This window comes from Symphalangus syndactylus, chromosome 18 (assembly GCF_028878055.3).
Source record: "Symphalangus syndactylus isolate Jambi chromosome 18, NHGRI_mSymSyn1-v2.1_pri, whole genome shotgun sequence".
Taxonomy (NCBI): Eukaryota; Metazoa; Chordata; class Mammalia; order Primates; family Hylobatidae; genus Symphalangus; species Symphalangus syndactylus.
Window position 1 is genome coordinate 13,689,661 of NC_072440.2, and position 18,474 is coordinate 13,708,134.

At 53.1% G+C, this 18,474-nt stretch overlaps 1 long non-coding RNA gene across 1 annotated transcript; it reads right to left on the reverse strand.

Annotated features, from left to right (window-relative positions):
• Positions 1-484: 484 nt before the first annotated feature.
• LOC134733493 (uncharacterized) lies at positions 485-4,105 on the reverse strand. Its single transcript, XR_010117034.1, has 2 exons — positions 3,751-4,105; positions 485-846 (listed from the first exon to the last, which is right to left on the reverse strand). It is a non-coding gene; the product is annotated as an uncharacterized lncRNA (long non-coding RNA).
• Positions 4,106-18,474: the final 14,369 nt, after the last annotated feature.

Here is an 18,474-nt window from a genome sequence, read left to right on the forward strand (position 1 = left end):
GGAGGGGGACCAATCTCCAAATTCAATGTACTTGATCTTGAGAATCTTTCTTTAAAAGTGAGTTAAAAGGCAAACTAGCATGCTGCTGTCTACTCTAAAAGGCAAGTTCTAAATTTGGATTAAAAAAAATTATACTCCAGCTTGAAAATCCAGTGGCTCTCAGATGCAAGTAAGATACACCACTCTTTGTGCTAAAATCATCTTAAGCAGTTTAAAATAAATCAAAACAAAACGATGTGAGCCAAGCATATGTCTCCCCTCCCATCCCTTGTTTTTTGAAGGCCGAGGGGGCCAGGCTACCTAGCACAGACCGGTGCAGTCCGAGAGCCGCCTGGGCCCAGATCTCGGCAGTCAATGATTTTAACAGAGGGCCACGATGTCTCCTGGACCAAAGAGACCTAGGTCTTTTACTTTCCAAAGATGGCCTCGGTTCTAGACAAGGACTAAATTATAAAATAAAACATTACAGAACATAATCAACAGGTAAGATTAATAAATTGAAGACATTTATTTCCTCTAAGAAAAATGTCTGGCACTTGGAATTTTTAAGCTGCAAGTAGATGTACACATTTTCAAAAGATCTTTCTTTTCCTTCGCTTCCTCACACTGGGCACAGCAAAACATCTCTGCCTTCTAAAATAAAAACACATGCCACTTTAATTTAGCAAAGAAAAGCCAGAATGCAGAATCTTTGCAGAGATTTTTTTTTTTTAATTAAAAAGAGAGACTGACAACTTCATTTCATAGCTTTTCAGGGGAAGTTACCCTCCTTCCCATGGGTCAATAATTTAACGTCAAATCGTGGCAAAACAGCAAATTCCATCTCTGAGGCTCTAGAAGCTCAATCTAGAAGGAGAGATTTTAATTGTAACCCCTAAACAGCAAATGCTGACATTTGTCTTGCTTTCAGATATAGTCTCCAGACTGGGCTAGAACATGACTAATTTATTTTATCTTATCCATCTATCTAGGCACAGGATTAAAATATTTATATCAGTCTGTTCACTTTAAAATGTGCAGTTACAGACACCAGCTTCAGGGCCACTCCTTAATTTTTCACAGTTTTGGCTTTTCATTGTTTCCAGAAATGCACAGTCCTCGAATGGCGAATACTTGCAAATGCTGATAAGTGAGGAGCCTCTAACAAATATGAAAATCTCCTCTCTCAGGCTGCGTGGACGCTGCCCAGCCACGGTGACGGAGCTGTTCCAATGCCTGCTTCCCGAGACAGGCCCATGAAATCATGCAGGCTTGAGCCCGGCTTCTAGAAGGAGCACGCCTCTGGCCAGGGTGGCTGGTGGAAACCAGCCCTGGCCAAGGGAGCCCCGGCCAGGCTGCCAGGTAGGCAGCAGGCGGCAGGGGGTTAATGTGGGGAGCGGGCAGGGGTGGGGTGGGAAGCCAGCTGGGGAAATGGGGGCTGCAGGGCCCAGCCCGACCAGGCACAGACACAGGGGGCTCTGTCTGCTTGCCCGCTGCCCTGGCACTGTGACTAACCGCCCCACTATTGTGAGTCTGAAGTCAGCCCTTTGTGTCGTCCCCTGGCGTCTGGGAGCACAGCCGAAGAACCCTTTCCAGCAGCCCCCCTCATTCTGGAACCTGCAGCCCCAACATCCATTCTTTCAGCTCTCAGGGTTGCTGGGGGCCGATGAGCCAGTGGAAGTATCCCTTTTCCTGGCCAGGAAGGGCCACCAGCAAAAAAGAAGCAGAAGACCAGTCTCCCCTACTCTGGGTGGGGAAGTGGGGGGTACAGAGGCCGCTAAACCTACGTGCCCGCCACGATAGCTCCTCCTCACATGCAGCAAATGAGCCATTGAAATGAGGAGAGGCCAAATCGAATATGGAAAAAATGGCAAAGTATCCCGTTCACAGTTTCATACAAGCAACGCACGGAAATAGGATTTTGGAAATTTATATTAGATTAAAATGAATTTAGTACTAAAGTGAATCTCACCTGCTTATTTTCACTTTCTGAAAATGTGGCTATTAGAAGATGTTAAATTACAGATGTGGCTCGCATTTGTGGCTCGCATTTGTGGCTTGCGTTGTTTTGTGTGAGCTTGTGGGTTTGGGGGTGCTGGGACCTTGAAGGCTGCTTTCTTCTAGGGAGACAATGGCACTCCCCACCCATCATTGTCAGGAATACGAGGCCCTTGCAGCCACACTGTCTCCTGACCCTGGCCTTGCATTCCCGTTTTGAGAATTGGGACTTATACACGCAGGTGTCTAGGAATCCTCTGTCAAACACTGGCATGCACACGAGTATGCCTGCACACCCACATGCACATACATGGACACGCAGACACACACAGCCCTGGCTCCTGTCCACCGCAGGCTGGAGCAACCTGTCCCAGCTAGGCTTCGTGGAAGTCAGATTCACAGGGCACCCAGATGCCCCCAAACCCCCCCGGACCCAGACATCTGACCCTTTGTCCTGGGACAGACAGGACCAACCGAGGCCACACCTGCCTTTCATGGGCCGGGGCACTTTTGGCTTCCTGGTTCCCTTCCTCCATAAATACTAAAAATTCTATTTTATGACTGCATCAGACTAAAGACCAATAAAACCAGGTCGAATTCATTGTCATATATTCATTATTTTATAGTCATTTTTTCTTCTGATTTTAAAAGAGATTAAAATGAAAACATTTCGTGGGCCCTAAGCTCTGTGCCTCGTGGGCTCGTGGGCCCAGACCATCCCTCTGAGCTCCCATGCCCCTGAGTCTCACCCAGCGAGGAGCACAGGGGGCTTGCCTGCCGTTTGTCTGGTGACCAGTTACCTTCTGAACTCATTCCTTAAGTCCTGCCCTGAATATACAGTGTGTGAAGCCCTCATCAGATGCCAGAAAACATTCCACATTATTTTTAAAACAGAAATCAGTCAGGAGGAAGGCCTGGGATGCCAGTGTGGTTGAAGGCCCCAAGTCAGTGGGAACTAAGACCCCCACCTGGTACAGGGCTGGGGTCTCCAACCGGGGTCCTGGACACCATGTTTAACACCAAGAAGAGGCCAGCAAACAGGTGTGCTGCCCTGGGTAGTGACTGGTACTGTGAGGTGCAGCCTCCGAGGGCACCAGGCCCCTTCCGCCTCCCACCCTCCACCCCTGCTGCAGGTGCTGCGGGGCCCCCGGTTCTGGATGGAGTTGCAGAGGAGGCTGGGCTTTCTGGCGTCCCCCAGAACCGGCATGGGCTGCTCTGGCCTTTCCCTTCCCAGGGTGCCTTGGCGCCAGGCCTGGGCCCAAACCCTGCTCAGGAAGGACGGGCCGGTGCAGGAGATGGTTAAAATTCTGCATCCTTTTTGCATCCGCCTCCAGAGGAAGCGCTGCTTTCCCCCCGCGACACCCCCTACCCCCCCACCCCGCGAAGCAGGAGGAGGGGGGGAAAAAAGCTGAGAGCAGCAATTTGCAGGCCTTGGGATGTTTTTCTCCTTGACAGCCCCGGGCCCCGCCTTGCTCCGGCCCTTCCTCCGACTGTGCGGCTGGCCCTGTGGCCACGGCTCGGTGTCTGCCGCTTCTGCCCGGGCCCCTGCACACGCGTCCTCCCCTCGGCGGGGAGGCCGGCTGGGGGCAGGCAGGCAGCGATGCCCGCGTCGGCCACAGCTGCCTGGCACTGCCCTCCTTTGTGCCTGCCTCCTTTGCCAGCCTCCGCTCCAACCTCCCCCCCGCTCCCCCCAACGAGGCCTGCTCCTGGGCCCGGCCTCAGGGCCCGTTGCCCACAGAGCGCCCACCCTGCGCCCACCCGGGGTGCCCTCACCTTCTGGGCCCCTGGCTCCTGGCCTCGGGTCGTGCTGGTGCCCAGGTCGCCCGGCCCCGTCCTCCGTGCTCTGCGTTTGCCCCACCCTGCTGCCCGAGCTCGGCGGCGAGCCTGGCACGGTGCCAGGCTGCCTGGGAGCCCAGCCCGGGCAGGGCGAACTTTCCAGCGAGGGTGTGTATGGGGGGGAGCTGCGGGGTGAGGGTGGTGCCAGGGGAGGGAGAGGGCCCCAGGTGCCCGGCGGCCGGCCCCCAGCCCCCAGCCCCTGGCCGGCCTGCGGGGGCCTCCCCTGCCTCCCGTCTCCCGAGTCCCACAGAGGCGCAGACAACACGAGCGCTTGAGTCCCAGCAGCCATGTGCAGGAGCCGGCAAACAAACAAAAGCCCTTATTTATTTATTTAGTTCACACACCCAGATAAGGAGGCGCCTTTTGTGCACATAATTTCACACACATCAGAACGGAGGCGATGCCACGGTACTCCCCACAGCCCGACAGCCCCGGACAGCCGCCCGGCCCTCATGAATAATTGCATCGCCTCGGCCTGGGCATTTCCATATTTAAATTGGGCAGCAGCGTATGATTAATTAAGAAGGAAAAAGGCAAAAAGGAAGAAAAGCAGTGGGGGTGGGGAGCCGGACACTCTGGGCAGCGCAATGTGCCAAGGTGCCCGCGGCAGCTTAACTCCTCCCATGCCAGGCCCCAGGAGGAGGCCACAGCAGGGGCTGGGAGGGGAGGCTCCCGAGAGCCTCAGCCTGGAGGGCGGCATGCCCTTGCCTGCCGTCCTGTGTCGAGTGCCACCCCAGCCTCACATGTTGCCCGGGGAAGGTTCTCTTCCTCCTGTTCGTATTCTGGGCAGCTCACCATTGCTCAGGTCAAAATGTGCCATGCCAGTGCTGGGGAAAGAGACACACCGAGGCCCCCCAGTGGGGCACTTCCAGCAGGAACTGACCTGTCTTTTGCCCTGCACAGCTTCACCCCACACCCCTGCCACATGCAAGCTGCAACGCTGCCCTGCCTAGGGAGGCTCTGCGGCCCCTCCGCGCTCTCACAAGCCTCCTACTCCAAAGGGCTGCTCCTTGGCTCTTCTGGCCCTGAAAGCAGCCGGCCTGTTCTGGGAATGGGGCAGGAAGGCCTGCTGCCCTCCTAGAAAGATTTTTGGCTAAGTGAGTGCCAGGAAGGACTATATTCCTAAGGCAGGACGTGGCCCTGGATTTAGAGTCTGGCCATGACCAAGGTTTGGCCTTATCCTTTGCCAATTGTGTGGCCTGAGGCAGGTTATCCTGGCCTCTCTGGGCCTCAGTCTGCCTGGGTGCAAAATGGGAATGATATGAATGCCCACTATTTCTGCCTTTTTGCCTCGTGGGGTCCAGGCGAGCAAGAGCGGCTCCTGGTTGGCAGAGAGCCTGCCCGAGTTCCCAGACCCGTTGTCCTTGTGGTGGGCTGAGGTCTGAGCCAGAACAAGTCCAGACAGACCCAGGACCATGCAGCCCTGCCCCTGCTGAGGCCCCAGGACACTGGTCAGAAATTTGCTGAGAAAATAATCTGAATTCTTGTGGCCAAGAGTGTCCTAGGGCCACCAGGCCTGGCTTGGTTGTGGGGGGCCCATCTGCCCTTGAGCGTATGCAGGGGTGTGTGGAGTGGGAGGGCTCTGGGGCAGGACCAGCTGCCCAGCAAGAGCCTCCTAGGGGTCCTGTGGGGTCTGGGCAGCAATATTATCACCCCCCACTTTACAGCTGGGGGAACTCAGGCATAGAGAGTTCAGGGGCACACCTGAGATCACACCAAAGTGGGGGCCCTGGGATTTAAACTCAGAGCACCCCAAATCCCGTTCCAAGGCTTTGCTTTTCTTTTTTTGAGATGGGGTCTTGCTCTGTTGCCCCTGCTGGAGTACAGTGGCGTGATCACCGCTCACTGCAGCCTCAACCTCCCAGGCTCAAGTTATCCTCCTGCCTCAGCCACCCAAGTAGCTGGGACTACAGGCATGTGCCACCATGCCCAGCTAATTTCCTTTTTTAACCTTTGTTGCTCAGGTTGGTCTCAAACTCCTGGGCTCATGCAATCTTCCTGCCTCGGCCTCCCAATGTGCTGGAATTACAGGTATGAGCTACCGCGCTCAACCGAAACCCAGGGCTCTTAACCACCCTGCTATGCACGGTGCTGGCCCCCGGTCAAGGGAGAGAATTCACGTCAGGCAAAAGTGTTTTACAGAGAGGCAGCTAAGTCTTTTCCACAGTGGATGACACAGTCCCCCTCACAAACCACCCCACAGATCCAACCCCAAGGAACTCTGCTTCTACGTGTGCCTGTGGGGCAAGGGATGCAAAGCACCAGGCGATGGAGCTCAGAGGATGGCACTCTTCCAGAGAGCTGTGTGTCTCTGGGAAAACTAACACACCTCTCTGAGCCTGTTGCTACAGCTTTACCACCAGCAATGTGACTGCAAGCCTTCTCAGCTGCCTGTCAGCAGGTGCACAGGCCTGTGCACAGGGCTCTGCAGAGACCACGCCGACATCGCTGCACACCCACCCTCCTGCTCATGGGACAGACCATTCACACCCGCTTTTCCACCAGCCACAGGCTTGTTGGAAGGAGTAGACTTTTCTCCACGGACAAGCCACTGCCCCTTTGAGGGCCTCAGCTTCCTTACCCTATGAGATGAGGAAACAAATCTTCACTTCCCACGGGACTTGGGGGATGAAAAGGTAACCTCCATAAAACAGCCCCTGGTTTGGGGAAGCCACCCCATAGATGACATTCCCCGCCCCCCCGCCCTCCCCCAGGCCCAGAGCTCTACAGAGTCCTCAAGCTGGTGTCCCTCCAGGCTAAAACGCTTCCACCCCCTGGGCAGTGCATTACAGGGTGATGGGGAAGGGGGCCATCTGTGGAAGACAACACAGGGCCAGGCCTGGGGTCCTGGGCAAGACCTCTGTGACCTCAGTTTCCCCAGATCCCTCCAGGTGTGACCTTGTAGATGGCCTCTATTCTGGATTCACAGCTGCTGAGGAGGAGGAAGAGGACACTGAAGGCATTCCTTCAGTCCCCTGGGGAGGTTCAGATGCTCAGACTCCCTGATACCACCTTTGCTGGGCAGAATAATGTCTGCAAGATGTCCAAGCCCTAATCCCTGGAGCCTGGGAAAGTGCTACCTCACAGACCAAAGGGACTTTGCAGGTGTGTGATTGAGTTAAAGATCTGCAGTGGGAGGGTAGCCTGGATTAGCCACGTGCGCCCAAAAGCAGAGACTCCTTCCCAGCCGTGGTCAGAGACAGAACGAGGGGACGCTGCTGGCTTTAAAGATGGAAGAAGGGACGATGAGCGAAGGAGTGCAAGTGCCACCAGAGGCCAGAAAAGGCAAGGGATGGATTTTTCCCCTGGAGTTCCAGGAGGAACCAGCCCTGCCAATACCTGGATTTTAGTCCTGGGACCCCACCTCAGACATCTGACCCCCTTGACTGTAAGGTAACAAATGTGCGTTGCTTAAGCCACTAAGTCAGCCGTAAGTTGTTACATGGCTGCCACAGGAAACTAACAGGCCCTCCCCTCTGGCCCCGACATGCCCAGCTGCCTGTGAAGGGGAAGAAGGATGGCACAAGGCACGGCCCTCATAGATGTGTTCACACACCTGGCTCCCCTACTGGGCTGGCCCTGGGGCTGCAGACCTGATCCCTGCTCTCAGGAGCCTTCGCCAGCTGAGAGACGCCCGCAGAGCCTCCCCTCCATTGGGGAAGCTCGAACCTTCCCTCTGGCTGCTGCTGCCCCATCCTCTCCTCTTCCTCCTGCTGCTGTTTGTTGAGTGCTCCCTGTGAGTAGGCACCAGGCTAGTGTCCTCCTCCCAACCCTGGCTTGATAGGCTCAGTGGTCAGGCCACCTGAGCAGCCACACTGTGGACCCCCGAATCCTGCCCGTGGTTTGGCAGGACAAAGGGTCTTTTCTGCTTCAGAGTCACAAATGTGCCCTCCTCACAATAAGGGCAGCATGGAGGTCCCTGGGCCAGTGCCTCAGCCCATTGAGCCTGGGGTCCTTGTCTGTACAGGGGGATGAAGGTAGCACCTCACAGATGGCAATAAACCCAGCCAGTGCAGGGCAGGCAGTCAGCGCTCCAGACTCGCTTCAAGGTAACCTCCATAACCTCTTTGCCTGTGCTGCCAATCAAGTCAGCTGTGGGAAGAGTCAGGTTTTTCTCTTGAAAGTCAGGGCCGAGCACGGTGGCTCATGCCTGTAATCCCAGCACTTTGGGAGGCTGAGGTGAGTAGATCACAAGGTCAGGAGATCGAGACCATCCTGGCTAACACACGGTGAAACCCTGTCTCTACTAAAAATACAAAAAATTAGCCAGGCATGGTGGCACGTGCCTGTAGTCCCAGCTACTTGGGAGGCTGAGGCAGGAGAATCACTTGAACCTGGGAGGCAGAGGTTGCAGTGAGCCGAGATCACGCCACTGCACTCCAGCCCTGGACGACAGTGAGACTCTATCTCAAAAAAAAAAAAAAAAAAAAAAAGTCAGATATGATGCCGGGGCTGTGGTGTGGGATGGTCACTGCACGAGGCATGGGGCCTGACGTACTTGGGCAAGGGAGTTTTTCAGAGACCACCCCAAGAGTCTTCTGGAGCCAAAATGTCACCCCTAATGACTTAACTTGGAGCCCTACCACTAAAGCATGGTTTCATCCTGCTAGGAAGTAATCAGAAAAGTGCAGACAAATGTTCCTGGAAGTGTTGCCTATAATGGGGAAAACTGGAAATAATTGGGAAGAACCCAAGTGCCTCATAGTAAGGGGTTAGTTAAGGGCCTCTGTCCAGTGGAATATGCTAAATAGTCATCAAAGTTCATTTGCAGGACAGTATCTTCTGATTTAGGAAAATATTGTGATAAAATATTAATGAAACAGGCAGAAGATAAAATGATACACCTAATAAGATGCTAATTTTGCTTAAAATATGTTTTGACAGACTAGGTGCGGTGGCTCACATCTGTAATCCCAGCACTGTGGAAAGCTGAGGTGGGTGGATCACCTGAGGTCAGGAGCTCGAGAGCAGCCTGGCCAACATAGTGAAACCCCATCTCTACTAAAAATACAAAAATTAGCTGGGTGTGGTGGTGGGTGCCTGTAGTCCCAGCCACTTGGGAGGCTGAGCCAGGAGAATCACCTGGAGCCAGGAGAATCGCTTGAACCCAGGAAGCAGAGGTTGCAGTGAGCCGAGACTGCACCACTGCACTCCAGTCTGGGCGACAGAACGAGACTCCATCTCAAAAAAAAAAAAAAAAGTTTTGACAGAAGCTAGGTGAGGCCTTCCCAGTGGCTATCTCTGAGTATGGTTTCATAGGTGATTGAAAAATGTTTTTCTTTTGTGAGGACTCAAAGTGTTCTAAAATTAGCATGGAACATCAATGATGGCATTAAAGAAAAAAAAAAGAATGGCAAAGACGAGGAGTTGTACTCCTTCCCTAAAGCTGCCTTTGGTCCCTCCCTGGGCCTCAGCATGCCGCACAAACACGTGTGAGGGGCAGGGCTGGCTTTGTGGGTTTGTGACCCATACCACCACACAGGGCCCTGAGCTTAGGAAGGCCCTGCATTCCAAAGGGTCCCAAGCTCATTTTAATTCATACCATCGTCACCATCTTGTAATTCTCAGGCATTTTCAAACCAGGGGGCCACATTTTCTTCTTACCCTGGGTCCTGCAAACTCTATAGCCCATCCTGGCGAGGAACTCTGGGCCTCCAAACACCTTGACTTTTCTCTCCAGTTTCCTGAATGCAGCAGCCAGCTTTCTGGAGTAGGTTTATTTCCCATGCAGTGACTCCTTATATTTTGTCCAGGTTTTCCAAAATCAGGGGCCCAAGGACACCAACCTCAGAAAATCAAAGCATATATTGGCTGTCCCCCGGGACAGTGGCTGCCTTGTTAGGAGGTGGGTGGGGTCACCAGCACAGCCCTGGCATTGCTAAATGGGCTGTCAGCAAAAAGAGGAAACAGGGCTGTGTTCTGGAAAAACATGCATGAGCATTTGCAGTGCTTTCTCCGGGGACTGAAATCTTTCTGTACACCTCACCAAATTTTCAGAAGTTTCTTATGAGGTATGTGTTTTCTCCAGTAAAACCAGGTGCCTCTGACTCAGTGCCACTGCCTATGGACCTGTCCTACATCTCTTTCTACCAGTTAAGGCTCAAGGATGCCTGGGTGACTCTGTCCTACAGCTTCTGCAGCCACACTGCCAGATAGGTGGTGAGCTGCCTGTCTCTGGAGGCATTCAACAAAGGCTGCACAGGAAACACCTTCTCTGGCATTAGCCTAGAGAAACTCACCTGAGGCTGTCACTGCACAGGGCGTCTGGCAGTTTTTAAGGCAGGACCTTGTTGTCTTATCTCGCTGTGCCCAGTACTCCATACAGGAGTATAGGTGTGGGGGAGGTGTTCAGTGACTGTTTCCTTTAGGGTACGGAAACAAGTGCCAGAAGGTGGTGAGGTAAGCAATGCAAAGTTGACATGAGATGCAGGAGAGAAATTCCTGAGCTGCCCAGAAGCAGGCGATGTGTGAGAGAAGCCAGCAGCCACGGGCCCCTGGAGCAGCAGCCACTGATACTGAGTGCCTGCTGTGTGCTAGCAGAGTGATCTGTGTTCACAGGGATTGTCACCGTTCTGCCAACAACGCAACTGAGAGAGAACTCTTGTTTGTTTGTTTTGTTTTGTTTTGTTTGTTTGTTTTTTGAGACAGAGTCTCGCTCTGTCACCCAGGCTGGAGTGCAGTGGCGCAATCTTGGCTCACTGCAACCTCTGCCTCCCGGGTTCAAGCGATTCTCCTGCCTCAGCCTCCTGAGTAGCTGGGACTATAGCTGTGAGCCACCACACCTGGCTAATTTTTGTATTTTTAGTAGAGACGGGGTTTCATCATGTTGGCCAGGCTGGTCTCGAACTCCTGACCTCATGATCTGTCTGCCTCGGCCTCCCAAAGTGCTGGGATTACAGGTGTGAGCTACCGCACCTGGCTGGCAGAACTCTTATTTTTCTTTTTTTTTTGAGACAGAGTCTTGCTCTGTCCCCCAGGCTGGAGTGCAGTGGTGCAATCTCGGCTCACTGAAATCTCCATCTCCCAGGTTCACGCCATTCTCCTGCCTCAGCCTCTCGAGTAGCTGGGACTACAGGCGCCCGCCACCACGCCCGGCTAATTTTTTGAATTTTTAGTAGAGACGGGGTTTCGCCGTCTTAGCCAGGATGGTCTTGATCTCCTGACCTCGTGATCTGCCCGCCTCGGCCTCCCAAAGTGCTGGGATTACAGGCGTGAGCCACCGCACCCGGCCCCAGAACTCTTATTAAGCCCCTTTTATGAGTGAGGAAACTGAGGCCCAGAGAGGTGAGGTTACCCAGCTAGAATGAGGTAGCGCTGGCAGGCGAAGGCAGGCCTGCCTCAATGCAGAACTTCCCTATAAGCCCAGGATTTTCGGCATGCTGCGGCTCTACTGCCTGGGACATGAAAAAAGTTCAAGTTCAGGTTCACTTTCTGCATCCTGTCTTTCCCTCATTATACCCTGAGGGGGTATAGAAGCTCCCCCAGAGGATTTGGGGATGGGGCAGGTCAGGTTCCTCATTTTAGGGAGATTTTAACTTTAAATGGGCTCAAGCAAGTGTTAGTTACCCGGACAGTTCATGCCTGTGCAGGCCGACCCTCCCTGTGGTGCTGGGTCCATGAGATACAGACTTTCCTGCCTCCCTGCTCCCCAGATCCATGGGGCCTCCTGCTCAAATCTTGGGCTGGGGACAGGGTCACTAAGAAATCTGCTTCCTTTGAACACTAACCAGTTCAGGCATACACAGGAGTTGCAACCTCAGGGTGGGGGCATGGGTTGGGTTCAGCCTGAGAGTGTTTCCTCTGTCCTGCAATGTGTTCAAATTTTGGACATTTCATGTACAAATCTGGATTTCTTCTGACGTCAGAAGCTCTGACAGCCCCAGCCCTTATCCTCATGGCAGCAACAGGCTGGAGCCGACCGGGCACTCCGTCCCCTGCCATCACTGCAAACACCCTCTGTGCCCCAACTGACGCCTGTAGGCTGCCCTGTGACAGCCCTGCCAGAGAGTCCAGGGACATGGTGGGGTGACCCACTCAGATTCTGGCTGGCCAGCCCTCTCGGCTTGGGAGCTCCCCTGAGGAGGACTTTGGGAGCGTAGGCACCCAGCGATGGAGGCAAGTTAGCAATGGTCTCTGGAAGGCTGGGGACCTGGCCACCACTGGGAGCAAGACCTGACAGGTGGTCCCTGCTGTGGTTGGGGGCACCTGATCAAACTGGGAGGCTTGTGGAGGCCCAGGCCCAGGACAGGTCTGTGAGTTTCCAGGGCTTTTCCACCGCCCACCGGTGGGGTAGGTTTCTACCCCGGGAGTGCCCCCCAGGGGTCAGACCAGGCACAGGGACAGAGGCCTTGTCTCAGGCAGATAGAGGGGCCTGCAGAGAAGCTAGCTGGAGGTATGGGCTGGGCGTGTTGCAGGCGGGAATAGGGGAGGCAGCAGGGTCCCTCACCTGCTCCCCAAGGAACAGGCCCTGCAGGGCCCCAGCTTCTCCTCCTCCTCAGGCCCTGTCCATGGCTGTCCTGTGACCCAGCACCTGCCAGGCTCACTTGGCACTGTGGTTGCCCCAAGCAGAGCCGACAGGACAGTTGGTGGCCAGGGAGTCTTGCTCAGGAGGGTCACCCAGGACGGCCAAGGGAAGTCACTCAGGATTGTGCGGGGGTGCGGGGGGATCAGCAGCAACTTCCACCTGAGCCCCAGGACCCGAGCATTGCAGCGGCTAGGGGCTTGCCTGCTTGTGCTGTCGGGGGTCCTTCATCCCACAGGCCCTCACTTCCTGCAGCCCCTGGGCAGCCTGGCCTCGGAGGGTCAACAACTGAGGGCCCTAGGGGCACCCATGCCCCCTCCTCCTTCCCTCCAGCCAAAGGTGGGGGCCAAAGCGCAGGGAAGAAAACACCAGGAGAAAACCAGAGAGCTCTCCGTTCCCTTTTAAGAGCTCTGATGGCCGCAGCCCAGAGCCCGTGGGGAGGGAGAATGTCGGGAAAGATTCCCTTCCGAACTTTGAGAGTCTTTGTTTGGGAGGCTGGGGTCTGACTTCGCCGGGCCGGGCCGCGGGCTGAGCCGTGCGCTCCGGTGCAGCGGCCGAGGAGCCCTGGCGCCCGCCACCCCGGGACACGCCCTCGCAGTCGAGCCCGGACCCCGACCCGGACCCCAGCGCCGCCGGGCGAGGGCGGGAGGGGTAGCGCTTACCAGATCGTCCCGAGCGCGCCGCGGTCCAGGCGGGCACAGCGCAGGGTCAAGTTCACGTCCGGCCCGCGGGCTGCCCGAGGTCCCCGGGCGCGGCTGGGGCAGCGGGAGGCGCGGGAGGCCGAGGTCCCGGGTGGCCGCCGCGGACGCCCCCGAGGCGCTGCTGTCACCGCGGCCGCGCCCCCCAACTTTCTGCACAGTCGCGGAGCTGAAAGTTTCCGGGCTTCGCGGACACGCTGGGCTGGGTTTCAGCCGCGGCTCTGAGGTTGGCAACAAAGAGGGAAAGAAGGAGGAAAAGCAGGCCGGGGAGGGGAGGAAGAGAACCGTGCGGAGGCCGCGGCACCGAGAGCCCCAGAACTTCCAATTCTACCCAGAAGCTTTTTTCGTTGTGTTTTTCTCTTAAGAGGTAAACAAGCAAGTTCCACGCCCCAGTCCTGCTGGGGCCTTCGCCAGCCAGTGCTCTGGGCTCATCTCCCGGCGCCTCCTCGAGGCACCTGAGGGTTTTAAGCCCACTGCCAAGTGTTTTGGACACAGGCTTTTTTGCGGGGTGGTGAGGGTGGGCACAAGATGCTTGCTAAAAGGTTGTTGGCACGCAGGCCATGGCCCCAGTGACGGAGCGGCAGGCAGGGGCTTGGAGGAACACGCTGTCTTTGTCTCGACCCCAAAGCACCCGGCCGTGGGTCACCCGTGATCCCTGGAGTGGAGGGACTGTTGTGACCCTTGATGCTCCAGGAGAAGGGGTTCCATGCTGGGTCCCACGGTGCCCAGGCCCACGGTGCCCTCAGCCCGCAGTTCTCCACCTTGCGGGATGATTTGCTGGCCCGGCCCAGCTCCCTGGCACCACCATTTTCTGCCCTCTTTTCCCTGCCTGGCTTCAAACCCTCCCAGGCCAGGGTCCTGAGGAGACACCTGGGCTGGGGGAGGCAACTGAGTGGCCCCAGGCCTGGGAATCTGCAAAAGTGGCCAAGCCACATCTCTCGAGACTGCAAGGGCCCTGGAGGCGCTGGGAGGCACAGATCTTCTGGCTGCCAGCTGGGCCTGAGGCCTCCCTTTGTCCGTCCTTCCTCACCAGGCGTGTTTATGGAGAAGACACCCCGGGCCAGGCCAGCTCCTCCAGAGTACTATTTCAGGCTGGGGAGAATGCAGACTTTTTTTCTTGCTTTTTAAAGAAAAATGAACAAGGAGCCTGGCTGGGGATTGGGGTGGGAGGAATATTTGTCTTTTGTCCCACAAACGTGTGTGATGCCCCAAAGGGCTGGAGAACCTCTCTCTTAAGTGGATATTTTTCCCCTCAGACGTGACCCTCTCTGAGGTTGGTCCTGGGCTGCAATATGTGATTCATGAAAGAGGTGTCAGCCCCAAGAGCCCCTGAGGGTACTGTCCACTACCCCTGGAAACTTCCAGAACCTGACGTGGGGCTGAGGACAAAGAGGTGATGGGGGTGGGCTGGTGGGGCGCTGGCTGGGACAATGTGTGGAGCCCTTGTTTTCAGAGCTGCAGATGCTTGTCAGCTGACAGTTTCCAGCATCCACATTGGACCTCCTTTGGGGGAACATTTACCTGCCAATGAACCCCAAGATCCTTTCTCAGAGGCGGGGGGATGAAGTTTTCCTTTTCTTTTTTTTTTTAGTTAATATATTTTATTTAAACCAATATATCCAAAATATTATCAGTTCAACATATGATCAAGATAAAGATTAATGAGATAGTTTACATTTTCATACTAAATCTTTTTAAATTCTTGTGAGTGCATAGTAGATACAAACATTTAGGGATGAAGTTTCTTACTGTATTTTCCCAGTAACAAGCACTGGCATCAGCTGTCATGATTTCTCCCCAAGGCCTAGGATGGTCAGCCTCACACACTCCACAGCAGAGTGACTGAAGCTCTATCGAGGTGCGGCACCAGCGTGTTGACATTTCAAGAGAATCTGCAGCCTCCCTGGTTTTTAATGAAAGCTCCTATGCAGGGCCTGGCCCTCCCTGGGGAGGGGACCCTGGCTGTGTCTCCCGCTGCATCCTCACTGGGGACTTCATTCGTGAGCTGCGACCGCTGTTTTTTGGATTGGAAAATGCCTTGGGAACGGCTCATCTTCCTGCAGCTTGAGCCCATTTGTTTTCTGACTGGTGGTCACTGGTGATTAGAGTGTGTCCCAAAGGGAACTGTCACCTTAGTTCTATCATACACTATCAATAACTTGTCCAGGACTGACTTTGTGGGTGTGTGGCCTGCCCATTGGTAGAGGGCCGGTGTGCAGAAGGGCCCCACACTCAATGTTTGGCTGTCCCCGATCTTAAAATTCTTAGTTATTCTTGAACAGGGGAACCCATATTTTCATTTTGTTCTAGGCTCTGAGAGTTACATAGTTGATTCTGACTTTGGCTGTTGGTCAACAGTGTCATAAGGTAAAATAAGGTAAAAATCTATGATTCTTATATTTCTTTCATTTTTTTTTTTGAGACACAGTCTCGCTCTGTCACCAGGGTGGAGTGCAGTGGCGCAGTGGTGCGATCTTGGCTCACTGCAACCTCCGCCTCCCAGGTTCAAGCGATTCTCCTGCCTCAGCCTCCTGAGTAGCTGGGACTACAGGTGCGCACCATCACGCCCAGCTAATTTTTGTATTTTTAGCAGAGACGGGATTTCACCATGTTGGCCAGGGTGGTGGTCTCGATCTCCTGACCTTGTGATCCGCCCACCTCGGCCTCCCAAAGTGCTAGGATTACAGGTGTGAGCCAACGCGCCCAGTTGATTTTTATATTTCTTTTACTAAATTCTGTTTACAGAAATAATTCCAGATTCTATGTAAGATACAAATATTTTAACTGAAGATCATTGTATTTAGGGAAAATGTTCACCTTTAAGAGACAGGGGCTGGGCGTTGTGGCTCGCGCCTGTAATCCCAGCACTTTGGGAGGCCGAGGCTGGTGGATTGCACGAGCTTAGGAATTCCAGACCAGCCTGGGCAACACGGCGAACCCCTGTCTATGCAAAATATACAAAAATTAGCCAAGCATGGTGGTGTGCACCTGTAACTCCCAGCTACTCCAGAGGCTGAGGTGGGAAGACTGCTCAAGCCCGGGAGGTCAAAGCTGCAGTGAGAGACCTTGTCTTAAATACAAACAGGCAGGAAGTCGTTATAAGCATAATACAATCCTGGATGTTGGAATCATCCCTGTCCAGCCTTGGCTCTGCCACGTGGGTGCTGAATGCTGCCTCAGGGACCCTGGTGCCAGCTCCCACCTGCAGGGTGTTCTGAGGAGCCAGCATGCTGGGAGGGCCTAGCAGGAGATGTGGCACGAACCAGGTATTCGATAAATAAAAAGTGCCTTTGATTGTCACGTTTATCATTTGACATGTAGGCTCAGGTGCAGTTTGATTATTTTTAATGTAAGTCTATTTTATCTCTTCCCATTATAAAAGCAATACACACTGCTATAGACGGTTTGGAGAATTCAGGAAAGAAAAAGAAAAAGAAAAAAATTCCTCCTAGGCCGTCTGCTCCAGCCGTCACATGACAGTGTATTTCTTTACAATTACAGAAATAGATATGTGACTGTTACATTTTAAAACTTTTTCTTTTACCTTGACTTATTTTTAAATAGAAACACTAGTGAGACCCCACGGAACTGAGCAGAACTAATGACCCCCCATGTGGTGGAATAGTTCTGAGGTGGCCATACTTCGGATGCAGCCTTCCCCAGCAAGTCTAAACCCAGTCTCTGTGGCTGCCCGTTTACAGGGACCGTGGACTGTGATGTTTACAGTACGAAAGCACTGGGAGAGAACGCTACATCACAAAGTGTCCTTAACCTGCTGCCGCCTCAGCTTTCCCATTTGTGACTTGGTTAAAAAATTTTTTTTGACAGTTTTAGGCTCTTATTTTAATTTCCACAGGCTGTTGTAGAATCTGCTCAGCCAGGGAGGGGAAAGGAGTCGGCAATCAGGTCTCCTCCTGGGCACCTTTGTGAGGCCAGCTGGCGAGAGTCGGGGGTGACACTGAGGTCCCAGCAGCTCCAAATGCAGGCAGAGCCCTGTCCTCAGAGAAGGTCACAGCCTAGCCAAGCCCAGCCAGGTGGATGGGCCCACGGAACGCACAGGAACCTGGAACGGAGGATAAAAGCAGGAAGCACAGTCTGTGACTCCCCAGCCCACTCTGCATTCAACCACTTGGAGCCTAGAAGCTTCAGGAAAGGTGCACAAGGCCACTGGGTCCCAGTACTCCAAACAGGAAGGTCTGGTCCAGGGATGACCCAGCACTGAAGCTGAGCCAAAGAACTTGGGGAGCGAGCTACACCCCCTCACTCCCTCTTTGTCTGCTCCAGCCTTGCCAGGCGGTTGCTTTTCGTGGGAACTGGGATGTCCTCACCACCCTGTCCAGGGCCCAGCCCCATGTCCCTGACCTGCTACAGCTAAAAAAAAAAAAAAAGAGATATGTTTGTTTTCATTTGTTTATAAAAAGAAAAGTGTTATATATATAACATATTATATCTCATGAATACATACAATTATTTGTCAATTAACAATAAAGAAAAATATAGCAAGCAAAAAAGACTCCTCTTCCACAAGAAAAAGTGTTCATTGCAGAAAAGTACAAAAAAAAAAAAAAAAAACTAAGAGGATATTTAGAATTAAGAAAAAACTAAGAGGGTATTTAGAATTAAAAAATAAAAAGAAAACAATTACCCATGAGGTAATTACTGAGTGCATTTGGCTGAAAGTCCTTCTGCTATATTTTCCAAACTGTATGTGTGTATATGTGCGCATGCATATATGTGTTTGTGTGTGTGTACACATAGCTATATGAATGGACCATATCATAAGTTATAAATGCATACATATATTCATGTATATATAATCATTAGATCATACTATAGGTTATTTTACAGTCTTTTTGTTGAATATGTTGTGAGCATTTTATGTCATTATTATTTTCTACAAGATTTGAAAAATAAAGTATAAATACCAGTTAATTTTTGAAATCAACCTTATTAAGGTATAAGTTCCATGCAGCAAAATCCCTTTCACCTCTACTGTTCGATGAGTTTTGACAAATGTATGCAACCGTGATACGTATCACCATGATCAAGAAAGAAAACATCACCACAAAATGTTCCCTAGAGGCCCTTGCAGGCCGTCTCTGACTTCCTGGCAGCCAGCAATCTGAATCCAACCACTGTGTAGATCAGTTTCAATTTATTAAAAAAAAAAAATTTAACTCATGAACTCTTGCTTGGGATCCTGATATCTATTTGTTGAGTTTATCAATAGCTCATTCCTTTTTACTGCTGTGTGATATTTTATCATATGCCTATGGACATCTGTTTACCCACTCATATACTGATGGACAATTGAATTGTTTCTGTTGTCTGTTTGTTTTTTGGAGACAAGTTCTCACTGTCACCCAGGCTGGAGTGCAGTGGTGCAATCTCGGCTCACTGCAACCTCTGCCTCCCAGGCTCAAGTGATCCACCTCGGCCTCC